This window comes from Agelaius tricolor, unplaced genomic scaffold (assembly GCF_023055355.1).
Source record: "Agelaius tricolor isolate 1412-34295 unplaced genomic scaffold, bAgeTri1.0.p SCAF_34, whole genome shotgun sequence".
Lineage (NCBI taxonomy): Eukaryota > Metazoa > Chordata > Aves > Passeriformes > Icteridae > Agelaius > Agelaius tricolor.
The window spans coordinates 177501-195000 of NW_027269294.1; the positions used below are offsets into that span (position 1 = coordinate 177501).

The 17500-nt window shown below is 48.2% G+C and overlaps 2 long non-coding RNA genes across 4 annotated transcripts in view; both read right to left on the minus strand.

Moving 5' to 3' along the window:
- Positions 1 to 1052: 1052 nt before the first annotated feature.
- On the minus strand, positions 1053 to 10476 carry LOC139602582 (uncharacterized). 3 transcript variants are annotated; one of them, XR_011683311.1, is made up of 3 exons: positions 10283 to 10476; positions 3446 to 5336; positions 1053 to 2897 (listed from the first exon to the last, which is right to left on the minus strand). It is a non-coding gene; the product is annotated as an uncharacterized lncRNA (long non-coding RNA). The 3 variants fall into 3 exon arrangements; XR_011683312.1 differs by lacking the exon at positions 10283 to 10476 and adding an exon at positions 5587 to 5778; XR_011683310.1 differs by lacking the exon at positions 10283 to 10476 and having other exon boundaries at positions 3446 to 5494.
- A 3834-nt stretch (positions 10477 to 14310) lies between these two features.
- Positions 14311 to 17500, minus strand: part of LOC139602467 (uncharacterized) — a 3563-nt gene continuing 373 nt past the window's right edge. Inside the window, exons 1-4 of the long non-coding RNA XR_011683228.1 lie at positions 17389 to 17500; positions 16799 to 16863; positions 16115 to 16178; positions 14311 to 15481 (exon numbers count right to left, since the gene is read on the minus strand). The exon at positions 17389 to 17500 is cut by the window's right edge and continues 373 nt beyond it. This is a non-coding gene — a long non-coding RNA (uncharacterized lncRNA). The remainder of the gene's footprint in view (positions 15482 to 16114; positions 16179 to 16798; positions 16864 to 17388) is intronic.

The window sequence follows — 17500 nt, forward strand, 5'->3', positions numbered from 1 at the left end:
GTTTATATTCTATTTTACATCTGTTCCTATTTCTTCTATTTATTGACATCTTTTTATTCATATCTTTCTATATTTAATCGATATTTCTGTGTTAGGATTTTTACTTCTGTAACTCTTCCATTATTTAAAATAAAACCCCTGCCTCTACCCAAATTCAAGCCAAAAAGAACCCCTTTCTTTTCAACTCTATTTCAATCTTTTTTAAATTTGTATCTTTCAGGTTCATGTTCACATTGACATTTAAACTGTATATCAATGTATACTCTTATTTGTATTCTATATTACATCCCTTCCTATTATTTCTATTTCCTTAGGTTTTATATTTATATCTTGATTATCTATCTCAATATTTAGAAACAGGTAAGAGTAATATCTATATTCATATTATTTCAAATAAAAACCCTGCCTCTAACCCAAGAAGAGCCCAAAAAACCCCAACCCTTTCTTTTAGACAATATTTGAATAGATTTTACCCCTAGGTTTTCCTATTGATAGTCACATTTCTATTTATAATGTGTATTGCTTACTGATCCATTTCTCTTTATCAATGTCAATTTATAAATCAATTGATATTCTATATTCCATCTATTCCGAGGACTTATTTCTATATTTTTATACGTATTTTGATTCATTGATTATCTATTTCTGCCTTCAGATTTTCACTTCTGGAACACTTGTATTATTTCAAATAAAACCCCTGCCTCTACTCAAACAAAAGCCAAAAAATTCCCTTTCTTTCCAACTATATTTACATCTTCTTCTATTTCTATTCCCATTTCTCATTTATACTGCCACATAAGGTCATTTCTATTCTATACTACAACTCTTCATATTACTGACATAGATTTAGATTTCAATTTCTATCCATAGTTTCGTCATTTCTCTTTCTAGACTTATGATAGATTTCTATCTTAAGATTCACATTTCTATAATACTTCTATTATTTCAAATAAAACCCCTGCCTCTAACCAAACAAAAACCAAAGACACCCCTTTATCTAAACCATATTTAAAACTCTAAAAATCATCTCATTTTTCATCATTCTCTTCACATTTACTTTTATAATTTTTATTTATTACATTTGTAGGTATTATACATACTAGAGAGAATACCTTTTAATAGAATAATAGATATATAGTATTTTTATATCCTAGATATTCTTTTACTTCTATTTCTTTATATTCAATATTTAGAGAGATCGGTATACGCGTTATATATTTGGAGATCTGGATTTTTATTTTTATATTATTTCTATCTAGAAAAAAACCCCCAGCCTATAACCTAATAAAAAAATCCCAAAGAATCCCCAATTCCTTTTAACTCTATCTAAATATTTTTATATTTACAACCGATCTTTAGATATCTTTGTATACATATATAATAGGCTATCGTTTCTATAGATTAGCATCTGTTACAATAATATACTATATAGTATAGTTTTATGTGTTTATCTATTTGTTTTCTATATTTATGTTTACCACTATCATTTTATATTTGGTTTTATATTGATATTTATTTCTACTTTAATTAATCTATATATTAGACCGTATCAATTCATTAACCCAACGCATCAGAACCACACAAATACCGCACCTTCGGCAGCACCGGTACGCAGCCCACGCTCATCCCATCGCAGCGTATCCAAACCAAACCTATTTCTAGGACTAACAGAACAAAGACCCCACAACATTTAACCCTAAGAAAAACTCAAATCAACCGAACTGTCAAGACATTTGAAATCCCACTATAACTAGCCCAAAAGCTCCGTACATTCTCATCATAAACTTCCTCCTCAACCAATGGCTCAAAACCCCAAAAAACTCAGATACACATGGAAAATGACAGAACTGCTAGTCAAAACAAACACCCGTGAAAAATTAAATCCAACCAACTCACTAAACTCAAAACCCTACAACTGACCCTAAACATTACTAAAAAAAGCCCCCAAAGCTCTACCTTGAGGCTAACTCACAAATAATAACCAATCATCTAGAAAGGTTATCTTCCAAATTTTAAAACAACTCATTAAAAGCATGAAAATAAAAAAAATCGAAACTATTAAAATACTAAAAAATATCACTACCCAAATTGAAAGACACATTGCCTCTAGAAACCCACCGTCAACAAACGCCCCTGTCCCCCAAAAGAAAACCAGAAACAAAACAGCAAAGCAGAAAGAAATCGGAACTTAGGAACGCTAAAACCAGAACGTTCAAGAAGTTCCACCATATCCCTGATCGTACACCAACTACAAACAACGTGAAACGATACAAACAATTCTTAAAGACCGCCTTAAAACCACTACATTAAAAACCCTTTCACCAATTCAAAACTGCATTGAACAAAAGCCATCTCATAAATTAACACCCAAAACTCCAGCAGCCCAGCTGGCCCTACCAAATCTCTCTGTTGATACACACAGTAAACAAAACCAAAATCCCAGGAATACCTATCAGAAGTCTAGGAAAGAAACCTCTTGAAATTTATCCTACCTCAAATACAAACCAACCCGTCCAGAAAGTTAGCTTCACTCAAAAAAACTATTTACACAGAGGTAATAAGACCAAGAAATAAAACAACACACCAGATAACGAACCACCAACGAATACAACAGCGAAGGAAAAAAAAAAACCCACGTTTTTTTCTTTTTTTTAATTTCAACTAGCTTCCTTTATTAGCTAGAACCAAAGATTTTGCCAGGGCTGTAACAACAACAACAACTTCTTTTTCTTCTTCTCCTTCTGAAATGTCCCTTCTCCTTCCCAAATTCCTTACAACTTCTGCGTTTGAATCCAAGCCAAAAGCAAAATTCGTGCACTTGTGAGTCCGGTGCTCCTGTCAGATTCTCTGTCTCCCTCCACATCTTCTTACACTTTCAGTCTGAACGCTGTCCTGCCCTGATGGGTTTGACAGAAGAATTGGCACATGTTAAGAGAGCATTTCCCTCCCTCCCTCCCTCCCTCCCCAGAGCTGGTTTCCTTAGCGCATTTCAATCGATCCCAAGCCCGCAATGATGCGCGCTCTGCCGGAAAGGGGAAACACGTGCTAGTGAACAGCAGCTCAGAAACAATTCTTTTCTAATGTTACCTGCTCTACTTGACTGCTCGCTAACACAAGTCTCATTTTACCATTGCAGGGAGAAGGCTGTAGGAAAACGTCTGATGAGCAGCCACAAAAGGCCTCGCTCCCTGCTACACAGCCTGCAACAACCTCGGCAGAGCGGAGCAGCCAAATCACCGCACTCTCCTTGCCGTGGGCAAGGGTAGAAGATGACTGGGGGAGGCACATAAAAAGAAGGGAAACGCTCCTATAAATGCACAGCCATTTGCTTTCAGAAGCCCAGAGTTCAGGATCTTCTCTAGGAAGCCAGACGTGACATGATATTTCTAAGATTTTCTTCTTCATCGAAGGAAATGTACGTACATACCCACTCTTACAAACATACCTACGGTTCTGGGGTTTTTTTTCTTCTGAAGCTCCAAGAATGATTTCCCACCTTGATTCATTCAGAAGAAACGGCCCCTGTGACTCAGGTCAGAAGGGCGGCCTGCGTTTTTGATCACGACAGCTTTTGGCTTTACCCTGTGAGCAGGAGCAGCAAGAGCTGAGGCTCAGCAGAGGCTGACCCCGGCCAGCCCCTTCCTCCCTTCCCCGTGTCACAATGACTTCCAGGCAGAAGGATGCAAAGCAGGTTTGTGTCTTTTCTCTTCAGTGCCAAGAGGTAAAAGATGTAGGCTTTGAAATAACTAATGACCCTCTCTTGGAACTCTCCCAAGGACAGTTTGAAAGCAAAGACAGAAGATTGCTGCTAAATCCATATGGGATAAGGATGAGAGCAGCAAGGATCCGAGGCCAGCAGCGTTGCCAGGCAGTGTCACGTCCCTGCCACCTTGTGACAAGGCACACAGCTGCAAAGCCCCAAAGCCTGCAAGCCCTGCAGCTGCCGCACGGATGGACCTGGTTCCCTTCCCAGGTGCCCAGAGGGACACCCGAGGGCAGGTGTCGTCCCCCGCCCCCCGAGGGCGCACCCAGAGCCCCGGGCAGGGACGGAGTCACTGACGGCTCTCTGGGGACGAGACCCTCCCTGCAGGTGACACCGGCTTGTCCTCTCCCTGTGGCACAGGGACCTCCAGGCTCTAGGACCAGCCTCATTTTGTCAGCATCCAGGTGCTGTGCTAGAGCCAGAGGGGTCAAGGCTTTCCAGAACCATAGGATCCGTAGCATCCTTGCGGTTGGAAAAGCCTTCTAAGGACATCGAGCCCAGCTGCTGCCCCCCCAAATCAGGTCCCTAAACACCACATCTTGACATCCTTGACATGTCTCCAGGCATGGGGACTTCCCTGGGCTCCTATGCCTGAGCACCCTTTCAGTGAAAAAATTTTCCCTCCAATCCAATCTAAGCCTTCCCTGCTGCAAGTTGAGGCCATTTCCTTTGGCCGTGTCACTTCTTACCTGGGAGACCTCGGTACTTCAACCTTACCTGCTCCTTCCCTAGGCGGTCTCTGGCTTGGCCGGAGGAGAGGAGGAACACTCCCACCACAGGAATGGCAGCTCAGGAGGTCCCACACCAAGGCCAGGGGGAGCAGCCGTCCTCGCCAGAGCTCGCACGTCCCTTCTTCTCAGAGATTGGCTCTGCTTTTCCTCCCGGGCAGATCTCTGCTGAGTGCTTCACACTTGCCTGTTTGGAGGAGGGGGGGAAAAGAGGTTAGCCAAGTTTTTTATCCAGACTTAGCTGCTGGCTTTGCCTCCTCCTGACTTCCTTCTGCTAAGAAAACAGCTGCCTTTGGACTTCTAGGGGCAACTTGCATGTCATGCCTGAAAAGGAACTACAGAAAAGCGCCTCATTTATAAAGCCTCAGCCAAGAAGACAGATGCAGCTGCAGCTTCGCCATGCCCACTGCCTGCAGAGCCGGCAGGCACCAGGCCAGCTCTGCTCCTCCTTCAAGTTGTTCCCAAAGCTGCTGGAAGAACTGAAGGCTCCTTTGGCCTTCCATTGCTCGGCTTGTCCCGAGAAAGAGCTTTGAGTGTTGTTACCCCTCCAGAAAGGAAGGGCCTTTCTGTCTCACACGCTCGGTGACACAAGGCTACGCAGCCTCTGCTCCAGGTGGGAAGGGCTTCCTTCCTCCTCTGGCACCTGGCTGGCACAGGGCACAGGTTGCTCTGAGGTCCTGGGGCTGCCCCATCGCTGCAAGTGTTCAATGCCCGTCGGTGCTCTGCGATGAGGCTCTGAGCAAGCTGCTCGATGGAAGCACGTCCCTGCCCACGGCGGCAGCAGCCTTGGAATGAGGTGATCTTTAGAGCCCCTTGCAACCTGAATTCTTCCATGATTCTGGGAACTGAAAAAAGCGGGGAAAGAAATCTGTAAAGGTCACTAAATGCATCCAAGCACATCCCCAAGGATCCAATCCTCAGCAGCCCATGCAAGGCAAGGTCAGAGCTCTCTGCCCACTGAGGACACGGCAAGCAGCACGGACCTTTCTCCCACTCTCCAGCACGGAGAAGTGGGAAGCCAGAGGGAGTCCGTCTGTTTACAGACACCGGAGGGCGGCGGGACGGGGCGGGGGGGGACGTGGCGGGCGGTCTTACCTTGCAAAGCTGGCGGCAGAAAGGGCGGGCAGCGCCGCCGCCCCGCCGGGATTTTCCGGCCCGCCGTCGCTTCCGCCGCCTGGAGAGGCGCGTGCGCGGGCTCGGGGGGGGGTGCAGCCCCGTTCCCGTTCCGACGGCGTTCGCCCGCCCCCGCTCGCTGCCCCCGGCCCGAGGAGCGCTGCGACCGCGCCTCCGCCGCCCGCCGAAAGCGGCCCCGCCGGGCCGCCCCCCCCCCCACCGGCCATTCTTCTCAGCCATCGTGTCCCTTTTGCACTCCTGAACGTCTTTCACCCCTCCCGGCCATTTACCGAGCCCGCCCCGCCCGCCGCTCGCTCCCGCCCCGCCCGCCGCTCGCTCCCGCCCCGCCCGCCCCTCGCTCCCGCCCCGCCCGCCCCTCGCTCCCGCCTGCCCCTCGCTCCCGCCTCGCTCGGCAGCCGCGCCCTTGCCCCGCCCCCGGCAGCCAGCGGCGAGGGGCAGGGCGCTGGCTCGGGGGGCTGCAGTACCGCGCTCTGGCCACAGGGCGGCAGACTCCCGGGTCCGCGATATCCCCGCCCTTTTGGCCGCCATTTTCAGAAGGTCAAACAAACTCCCGCGACATTGGTGACGCGCCACACCCAACATGGCGGCCGAGAGAGGACCCCTCTGGCGAGAGAGGCGGTTACTCACATGCCGGTCAGAAACACGCCAAAATACGCCCGCCCGCGGCGCCGCTGACCACACAGCCCGTGTCGGGTACACCTGAAACGCAAGAGAAAATCCCGCCGGGGCCGCGCCGGCGTCGGTGTTCCGTGCAGGCAGTCCGCATAGACACACCGGGGTCCTCCGCTTTCCCGCCCTTTTGGCCGCCATTTTCAGAAGGTCAAACAAACTCCCGCGACAGTGGTGACGCGCCACTCCCAACATGGCGGCCGAGAGAGGACCCCCCCCTCGGGCGAGAGAGGCGGTTACTCACATGCCGGTCAGAAACACGCCAAAATACGCCCGCCCGCGGCGCCGCTGACCCCACAGCCCGTGTCGGGTACACCTAAAACGCCACAAAAATCCCGCCGGGGCTGCGCCGGCGTCGGTGTTCCGTGCAGGCAGTCCGCATAGACACACCAGGGTCCTCCGCTTTCCCGCCCTTTTCGCCGCCATTTTCAGAAGGTCAAACAAACTCCGCCACGCGCCACGCCCAAGAGGGCTGCCTGGCGGCGGCGCCGGGCTGCAGTACCGCGCCCTGCCCACAAGGCGGCAGCACTGCCGCCCACCCCAGCCGGGGGCGCCGCGCGCCTTGGGCCTGCGGGCGGCCAAGGCGGCAAAAAAGAACAGGGGCCATCCCCCCCAAAAACTCCTCGAAAAATAAATGCCAAAAACCTGCCTCTTACCAAACAAGAACCAAATAAGCCCCCTTTCTTTCATGCCTTCTTGAAATAAATTTGATAGTTCTAGTTTTTCTAGTTCTATTCACACGCATATTTAGACCGGACAGTGATGTGTTACGTCCTTTATACCATCTATTATGCCTATTCCTATTATCTGTATTTATTCATACTTTGTGGTTCTAGCAATGTCATTATATATTGATTGTATATGTCTAGACTTCCATTTAGATTTCTATCATACTTTTATTCTTCCAAAAAAAATCCCATCTCTAACCAAACAAATACCAAAAAACCCTTCTTTTCAACTCTATTGAAATAGTTTTATATTTAGAGCTTGCATAATTATATTCACTTTTATAGTCACCGTTTATACTGATGCATTCCATTCATCATTACATAGCACATATCTATTATTCACATCATATAGATAAATCATTATTTTTATCATGTACCAAATCTACTGCTACAACTTCTTTTTTCTAATATTTTCAATTTTTATATCCATCTTGATGTATTCATGAGATCTTTTTACAAGTAGATTTCTACCTTTCTATCATTTGTATTTGTAGTTTTTATAATAAAACCCCTGCTTTTGCCAAGTAAAAAACAAAACCATCCTTTCTTTTAAACTACTTTTAATAATGTTGTTGTATTTACAGTTACCATATCTATAATGTTTTACATATTATATCATAGCGATGTACTAGATTTATAGCTGTTTCCTATAATATACCATCATAAGATATATACGGTATCGCTTGTATTACGTGTTGTATGGATTTATGTCACTTTACATTTACAATCCTTTAATAATTTGATCTATATATATATATCTGCATAGATTCGCAACACATTTCTAGATTTAAAATTTCCTTTGAGCTGTGTTTATATTTAGCATCTCTATTGATATATCTATCAACATACGCAATGCTCTTTGAAAAATACAATATCTTATTGGAATAGATCATGACTTAAGTTACCTGTTAAATTTTAAATAGAGATCGAATAGATCAAAATAAAAGTTGATTCCCATTTCTACACATCTACTCGTTTTGTTTAAAGATAGCTATCCTTAGAATTTTACATTTAAAATCCAATTCCTAAATGCAATGACAAAACAAACAGCATCGAATTCCCACCAATGTCTTCCAAAACCATCAAGATACCTCCACCAGCCAAACGACTGCCAGCGAAAAAAACACACAACACTCTTTTCACTAACAGTTCTCATCACATCAGAAAAATGGAACCAAACGAAAAGAAAACCCTGGAGAAACACACGCAGCAAATCACAAAAACCTCTAAAAAAACCCAAACCAACTCGCTCAACTCCAATCAGTGCCACTGACCCTAAACGTTATTTTAAAAACTAACCGAAGTTCTACATCTACACTAACTCAAAGAATAAGCAATACTCTGTCAAAAGAACTTTAGAAAGCGAACTAATGAACGAAATAGAAAAAAACCAAAAAATCTCAACCACTAAAAAATAAGAAAATAACTGCCCAAAAAAAAAAAACCAAAAAAACCCTACTTAAAAAGACCCACCATATAAATACCCACGTTCCCAAAAATAAAACTGATCAATAACCACCAAATACGTCAAAGGACAACAAGAAACGAAAAGAAAAAAAAGAAAAAAAGAACAAAAAAAAAAACCAAAAGAAAATACATTTGTAAAACAAAAGTCCCCCAAACCAAAGCAACTTTAATTTACCTCAAAAAAATTATTCCCAACTGAAGAATAAACGCATAGAGCCTCATTCGATCAAAATAAAAATACCACCCAGAAATAAACACAAAGCCGAAAGAGAAACGTAACCATTGACAAGATCTCCCAAAGGATCCGTCACAATAAAACGTACACTACAATCAAGCAAACCAAAGAAATAAAAGCCCTGGAAGACGAGAAACACAAACGCAATTAGAGAGATTTTAAAAACCCCGCTGCTATTAACGACACGACGCCACCTCGAACCCACCGAAACAAACGCTACACGCCCACGCTAATAAAAGCCACGGCGACAGAGTTAAAATCCGAGCCGCTGCTTCACGCAACGACCCGTAGAAACCATTGCACGCCTTTAAAAGCAGAATAGCCCGGCAAAAAAAAATATCCGACTACAGAACTCGATTCAAACCAAACCTTTATCGTCACCACCCGAACCGAGAACCGTACCGGTCAGGAAGAACGCCATAGCCCTTAGCGCACACCCGCTGCGACCAGAACAAACCCGTGCGATCGATCCCTACAAAGCCACCTCCGAACCGCGACACCCAAGAACTTGCGGCAGCCCAACCCCGCGCTGCCGGCCCCGGACGGAGCGCGGCTCCCGGCGGCAAAGCGGCTCCTCCGGCGGCTGCTCCGGCGCGCAGGGGCGGCGCCGCCCCGGAGACCCCCCCGCCCCCGCCCGCTCCCCCTGCCCGGGGGGCCCCGGCGGCGCCCGAGCCCCGCGCCCGGAGCGGACAGAGCGGCCGGCACCGGCCGGGCCGGCGCAGCAGCGCCCGCGCCGCCTCTGCCGCCCTTGGCCGGCCCGGCGCCAGCTGCCCTCGGCTCCGCACGGCGGCTCGCACCGGCAAAGCGGCTCCGCCGCTGCCGCGCCAAATTCCCCCCGCGCCTCGGCACCCGCCCGGCCCGGGCCGGCAGCGCTCCCGAGCGGCAACGCTCCGGCCCGGGCCGCGGCCACAAGAAGCGCCCGCAAATGCAGCGGCACAGCCCGACTGCAGCCCTGCAAACGCCGCCAGAGCTGCGGCTTCCCGCAACTCAACCCCGAAACTGACGCCGCGGGCGGCGCTCACCTCGCTTCAACAAGGGCAAAGAAATGGCTTCTCCCCTTCAAGTTCATCCCCTAGGAGAGCAGAAAAGAAGGGGCTTTCCTCCAATGAAATCCTTCAAGCCATGTGCAAAGGGGGATTTTGACCTCCATTCAAACCCTTGCAAAGGAGGGACACCAGCGCTGTCCCCTCCATTTAAACCTTAGGATGACGAAAATGGGCTGGCTACCTTCAAATCAAAGCCATCCGATGACAACAATACTTTGCCCATTCCCGTTCAAATGGAACGCAGGGATTCCCTGGCACCCCTGGGATACCCCTAACAGCCGGGAAAAGGCAGCTTTTCCTTCAATCGACATCCTTGGAACCGCAAGCGAAAGCGGATCCCCCCCAGTTCCAACACAGACAATATTAGGAGAGTAGCTGCTTGCCTCTCCTTCATTTCTTTTGTCTTCACAAGCTCCCTTTTTGTTCCTGGGGAACCGGGGAGGGGGGACTGCCAAGATCCAATTGAAAAGGGAAAGGACCAAAGTCCCCGCTCCAAATCCACACGCGCTCACCCGTTCGGCTGCTGCTTCCCGGCACAAAGATTCGTCCCTCGGCACCTCCTTGAAGCGATGCTCCGCGGATCCAAGCGCGTATCCAGGTGTTCGCCCAGACGCTGCGAGAAGCTCTCGCAGTCCTTCCATGAGACAGCCCCGGGAGCCCCCCATGAACCCCTCTACTCAGCAGCTCCATGCAAAAGGCAGCTGAAGCGAAGCCTCCCCCTAAAACAGCCTCGCACCCCCCCCCCCCCCCGCCCGGCAGGAGCCGGCCCCTCATCATCCTCACAGCTCACACCTGGGGCTGCTCCGAGCCCCCCATCATCCTCACAGCTCACACCTGGCGCTGATGCCACTCTCCAACAGCGCCTCTCCCCGTCCAGCACACAGCCCGCTTCTCACAGACACTGAGCCAACAGAAATCTGCTCCGGGTGCTGGCTGTTCTTAGTCCGTCTGCTTCCACAATTCAGACACGGACGTGCGCTGATGGCACTGAGGGAAAGCTTTCCAGTGCACAAAACTGTCATTCTGGTAGCACGCTTTGAGACGCCTTCAGAAAAAGCAGAATCAGCGCCGCCTCCTAAGAGCCCTGCTGAGGAACCCCGCCCTCCTTGGGACACCCAATGCAGCAGAGCTCGAAAAACGAGGGCAAAAGTCAAGCTTGGAGTGGAAAAAGACAATAGAAATACAGCAGCCTTTCAAGAAAGCCTTCACACAGTAATAGTGGGAGCCGGTCCCATTTCTTCTTTCCTTGCTCTCTGGAATGACATCAATACGAAGTAAAAAACCCACACGAAACACAAGGCAGAGCTGCTGGGATTTGACACGTCTTCCTTTTGGCTCTCGGGATGACAAGCGCCTCTTCCGGGACTGCGACACGCTTTGGGCGCTGGCAGAGAACGGAGGCAAAAGGTGCCAGAGAGCCCTTTCTATCGCCTTCAGCCCCTGCAGCTGTTCTGAGGGTTCCAGGGCACAGCTCGGTCCGTTCCTAGATCAAAACCTCACGGCAATATCTTCAGAACTACTACCCATCTCCAGTCGGAACCTTCTACATTCCTGTAAACAAATGAGTGCATAGAGAGGGTTTCTCCCCAGCTGAGTTTAGAGACCAATTCCTATTCTTTAGCAATACCTAGAAAACCGAATGCCTTGCCAGGTTTTAGCATCCTACACCCACTCACCCCTCCCTGTGCATTTGGTGGCAGCTTTGGGTCCCTCTGGGGGACGGCACCCAGCGTGACCCCCGCCCCTCGCCCGCCCCCCACCTGCTCCTGCACCGCCGTGGGGCTCCCTCTCCTGGGCACCTTGGGCTGCCCCCAAAGGCATCAGAGCCCCGAGTCTTCACCCCGCCTTTCCCTGACCCCCAAAGAAGGCTCCGAACGAATCCGACTGCCCCGGACAGCAGCGCAGCGCTTCCCCCAAGCCCTTCCCACACGTGCATAGCCCCAGCAAGGGATTCTGCTGCAACAAGAAAGGGGGGGCAGCCCCCAGAAGGCTTGAGGTTCCTGCCCAGCCTCGCTGTCACGGGCCAGGGGCAGCGAGAGAGGGAGCGGCACAGACGGCGGGGACGGCCCGGCACGGAGCGGGGGCCGCTCTCAGCGCGATGCCGGCAAAGCCGCAGCTCCGGCGCTGTCGGCCGCGCTGCTTGAGCGGCACGGGGGGATCCGCCGAGAGCCTCCGGCCCCGCGCGGGGACTCCCGCAAGGGCCCAGGGGCGCCGGGCTCCGGCCCTCGGGGCTTTATTCTCCGGCAGCCCGAGCCCCGCGGCTGCGGGGCAAAGAAGGAAAGGGGGCACGGGAAGAGAGGAGCGAGAGCAGGGCACGACAAAGGGCGGCGAGGGAGCTCGGGCTGTGCAGGAAAGCGGCACGGGAAGGGAAAGCCCGGGACGAGGGTACACGGAGGCTGGGCACAGGAAGGAGAGAGGGGGAACAGAAGGGAGTAGCGGGCTAGGGACAGGACAGGAAGGAGCCGGCTTTGCGGGGGGAGAGGGAATGGGGGAAAGGGAGCGAGAGAAGGCGAAGACGGGGAGAAGGAAGGAGGGCTAGAGAGAGGGACAGGCGGGGAAGCCTCCCAGAGCCCCGGCTGCACCCCGAGCCCGGCCCGGCGCCTCGCCCTGCCCGGGATGCTGCGGCGCTCGGCGGAGCTCGGCTCGCTCCGGAGACGCTCGGCTCCAGTCGGCTCTTGGCGCCTGCATTCGCCTCTTCGGCCGAGCTCGCCTCGCTTCGGCCCAACTCCCAGCCGCTCTGTGCCTTCGGCGCGCCTCGGCTCCGCTCGCCTCGCCTCGGCTCCCCGACGGCGGGCGGGCAAGCGCCGCCGCCTCCCGTTCAGCTCGCCCGGCTCGGGGCTCTCCCGCTGCCGCGTCCCGCGGGCGGCCCGGCCACGGCGCGGACACGACCGGGAGCGCGGGCTCGGGCAGGAGCTCAGTAGGCTGGGAGCGCACTGGCGCTAAGCAGCGCGCACGAGAGCAGCAGGCTCGCTTCGCCTGAGCTCGGCTCGCTTCGCTTCAGGCAGCCTCGGAAGCCTCGCCTCGGTTCGCTCGAGGCCGTCAGGGTCGGCCGCTCTCGCCTTGCTTCGGCCGAGCTCGTGCGATTCCCCCGAAGGCGGCGGCGTTCGGTTGTGGTTTTAGAAATATCCTCCTCTATCGATTGGATCTCTCTACAGTTAGATTTATATTTCTAGAATACGTCTATTAATCCAAACAAAAACCCCATCTCTAACCAAATAAATACACGAAAACACCTTCTTTTAAACGGTATCGAAATATTTTTATACTTTGTGTAATTATACTCACATTTATATTTATCGTTTCTTTTGATGCAATCTATTAATAATGATCTATAATATCTATAAAATTCTAGACATGTATTTAAAGTATTATCTATATTATGTATCGTATCTACTGCTGCAACTGATTTTTTCTTCTAGTTTTAAACTTTCTCTGTATGTATTTATGATATCTTTCTAGACTTAGATTTCTACCTTCATATTCTTTGTATTTATCATTTTTATCATCAAAACCCTGCCTATTGACAAGTAAAAAAAAACGCTTTCTTTAACGATCTAAAAAATATTTTTATACTTATAATTTTCATATTTCTATTTATAATTTGCTCTCTAGTACGTGATAACATACCTGCTCCTGCACCGCAGTGGGGCTCCCTCTCCTGGGCACCTCGGGGTGCCCCCAGGGGCATCAGAGCCCCGAGTCTTCACCCCCCCCCCCCCCCTTTTCCTCTAGTTAGAAACTACACTGGAACTTTTTTCTGGAAACAAAGACATGACCTAAATCCTCTCCCCATGTCCTAGACAGATAGATGTTCAGTTCTTAGTTGACTGGGCAGCAGTTTCTTCAATAGAATGATAAACAATATGGAAAGGTTTTAGCTACAAGCAAATAGGCAAATCTGAACAAGGTCCTGGTGGCCAGCCACTGCAGTTCTTTTGAAGCAATTTTTTAAACAATCAAATACTGATACCACAAAAAATAAAGCAAAAAGCTGACTACTGGCTAAGAAAGAAGGAAAAATTAACTTTGGACGACAACAACAACATTCCAAGGACACAGGCTTTTTTCCAATCTCAGACCTTATTACTACTACCTCTCTTGGGAATTCTCATCGTGGATCCCAAAAGGAATAAATCCCTCAGCGTGTCCTAAAGCACCAAGGAGCTACCTACAAGTGAAGGTGGCTACTTTCAGTGCAGACACAGCTGATGACACAGCAGTAGCACAGTTCCATGCTGCACAGGGATAGTACTGTCTCCTCTTCTCCAGCAGCTGACTCTCTCCTGCCATGGCTTCCGTAAATGCATCAGAGCACGACCTTAACCACAAACAGGCAAGAAAACACCATCAGAAGTCTTTCATTAAGCAGTACAAGAAGGGTTCCAAGCAGAGACCAACAGAATTTCAAGGAAGCAGTATGCAATTAAACCCCCTCAGATTTGTTCAAGTAGCCGGCAAAATGGAACCATTCAGAAATGACAAAGAAAACCCCCCCAAGTATTTATACAGGAGTCCTTAATGTCAGAAAGGGGATGACAGGTTATGTTCAGATAAGATGAATGTTTATTTGGATCTATAAATAAACTTCTCTCGTGGTCCTTTGCCAAAAAATAGAACCTACAAGTGAACACCTACACCTGCCTCAAGAGACCTAACGAGCCCCTGGCAGCCACCGGCATCAAAGCGCAGTGGATGTTTCTAATCCAGGCTAAGGAGAACAATGTCACCTTTTGTTCTCTCCAGTTTGTTTCCTCTGCAGTCCTAGTTGCTTCTTATGATTTTTACAGTCTCTGTATCTTCTCGGGCAGCGCTGAGTCTGACGACCGGGATACGAGAGTCCTTCCCTGCCCTACGGAGAGAACCAGGAAAAAAAGTTCAAAAAAGAACAGGGCAGTTTGAAGTTAATACCTCCGACGAGAAGCAGCACCCGACAAACAGAGCAACGGTGAACAAAGCGTGACACCTCCCTGGGGACAGAAGACTTACAAACTCTCCGGGATTTACAATTCCAGTAACCAAGCCCTTCAGCACAGCAGCCAAGTGTCCCATTAGGTGGTGCTGCACCAAAGCACGATCCGAGAGGTTCCAAAGAGTGAAATGCACGTTACTGTCCAAAGACGTAAAATCTTGCAAAATAACAAAACTACAATAGATCTAAACTACAGGGCAAGAGTACAAGTGTTAGCTTGAGGAGCTGGAACCATCCAGGTGAGCAACTGCTAACTGGATCCTCAACAGACTTTGAGGAACCCTTCAGGATACAGAAGGGTTTTCCCCAGAAATTGCACAGGCCGAGTTTTGATAGAAGTGCACTTGCCAGATGCTCAGAAACGTCACCCATCCTCCTCCGGGTGTCCTGAGAGAGCTGCGAATGGCTCTCACCTGGTTTGAGCTGGTTCTGTAAGGGCTCAGGGTGAATTTCACCAGATGCAACCAAACTGGGCAACACCCAGTGGGACAGAAGGAACCCAAAGCTTGTTTTACCCAAAGCTTGGGTAAGCAGAGCTCCAGCAAATACTGAGGAAACGGACAGAACGGGGTAACAAATAATAAACATAACTTTTTTTTTTTTAACTTGCCTTTTTTTTTTTTTTTCAGATGAGCAAAACAATTAAGGAGAAGGTGAAAACCTCACCATGACTGAACATTTCATCACCTGTAAGCTGACCATCCTTAGCATAGAGGACTCCAAATTTAAAATTCACCGATCCCTGGAAAATAAAACCAAATATTATTTGGTGAACAGTCAAACAGAAGACATAAAAATTTGGTTCCTCTAATCTTTGCATACATCCTACACATTAGAACATACATTTTATACCATCTCCTACTACACAATAATTTACCTTTAAACTTTGATAGTATAGCATAAAATCATTAACTTAGACGGGTGATCAATTATTATTAAGTTGGTGCTTCAAGTTATTTTTGCTGTCAGGTTCAAAAAAACATGACTTCTTTTTACTGTAACGAGCAATTGATTTAGAAGTCATCAAAAGCCCATCCAAATACAAAGCCGTATTCACCGGACGGGTCTGTGAGCAAGAAGTAGTTAGGCTTGTACTCACCTCTTGCCCTTCAAGAACCAATACATCCTGTCAACAAAAACAGCATCTTTAGCCCCCTCCTATTAAAGATTCTACAAGGATGATGCTTTTATTGGTGTTTAGAAGTTTGGATTTAAAATGGCCAGTTCAATGGATAAAGAGACAGTTTAAGTAGTATTAGATTATTATTCTTATTAGCTACTGGAAGAAACAAACCAGTAGGATCTATACTTAATTACTTCTATTTCCAGGAAATCATAAAGAAAAAGAACCAAACCAAAAAAAGTCACTTCCTACCTTTTGTATCTCAGGATGAAAAATGTCTCTTGGGCTCTTCTCCAGTTTCTCCAGACTCCTGGCACTGAAATGCAAATGAACGAGTGCTTTATAGGAGGGCAAGTGCACATTCCAACCCCGAACCACCAACCGATGGCAGTTACAGCGCTTACAAAATGAATCCTTCCCAGAGCCTCTGGGAAATGGAACGGTTTGTGCAACTACCATTTCTCCCCCAAAATACTAACTCCCAACACTTCCTAAACTTAGTTTGCATTTTAAAAACAGAAATTAGGGAGACTCAGGGTGGAGATCAGGTTGAAATTGATTTCCTTCTAAAGCACAGGGGCTCTGTTCCATCACCCTTCACTTTGGCTCCACACGGAATCACAGGGAGCATTTTAGGAGGGCTCAAGAACCAATTCTATTTCTCTCTTTTTTCTAGTTCTCTCTCTTCCTAAATAATTCAAGGCAAGTCAAATGAAAAAGGACAAGTTCAGCAGCAAATTCACACTTTTTCCCTTTGTCTGCTCAAGAACAGCCTTTAAAACCACTTCTTGCTGCCTTCAACGGTTAAGACTTACAAAACGGTTTCGCAAGTTTGATAGGTTTATCATAAAAACCACAGAACGCAAGCTCTGAATTACAGGAAAAGGTACACAGGCAAATATCTCAGCTGATGGTGGCTTATTTGTAAACACAGACCTTAACGGAGATTGCACGGAGAATGTTTCAGTGGGACTCGAAGGGAAAAATATTTTCTGAGTACCCTGTCAACAAGAAAAGCTAGGATATATTACAGGACATACCCACGTGTTCTGCATATTCAAATAGGATTATCAATAAAAACATTTAAGAAGGAAGAAAACCAAGGTAATTTTACTCAGCTATATTTACTGCCGATTTAGAGGAAAAAAAAAAAAAAAAGTGAACCAGAAACGCCTACAGTAGAACTTTAAAACAATTGCTTGGATAAAAGCAGCTCATGGAACATGAAGTAGAAAAAAAGCGAAACCAGTATCAGACCTGCCTATTTTCTTACCATTGCACAAGAAAATCCGACAAGCGGTAGAAAGTCACTGCCTAAAACCGATCCTAGGACGTAACCGAGAACAATGGAGGCATTTGCTAATCTAAACGGAAACCTTTTCCGGACCCTAGTGTCAAATCACACGTTTGTTCTTCTGTCCCTTCTGTCCCACTGGGTGTTGTCTCTCAGCAGCTCGAGGCTGGAGAGCATTTCCCCTGGGGGTCGGGAGGGCAGGGGCACAAGGGGCTGAGTTTGCCGATCGCACCTGTGCCATCAGAAGGATCCTGCCCGGCGCTCCTTGCGCTCGCCATTCTCCGGGCCATCGCTGTGTTTTACTGCTCAGCGATGCCGCTCCATCTGTTTGCGTGGAAGGAAGA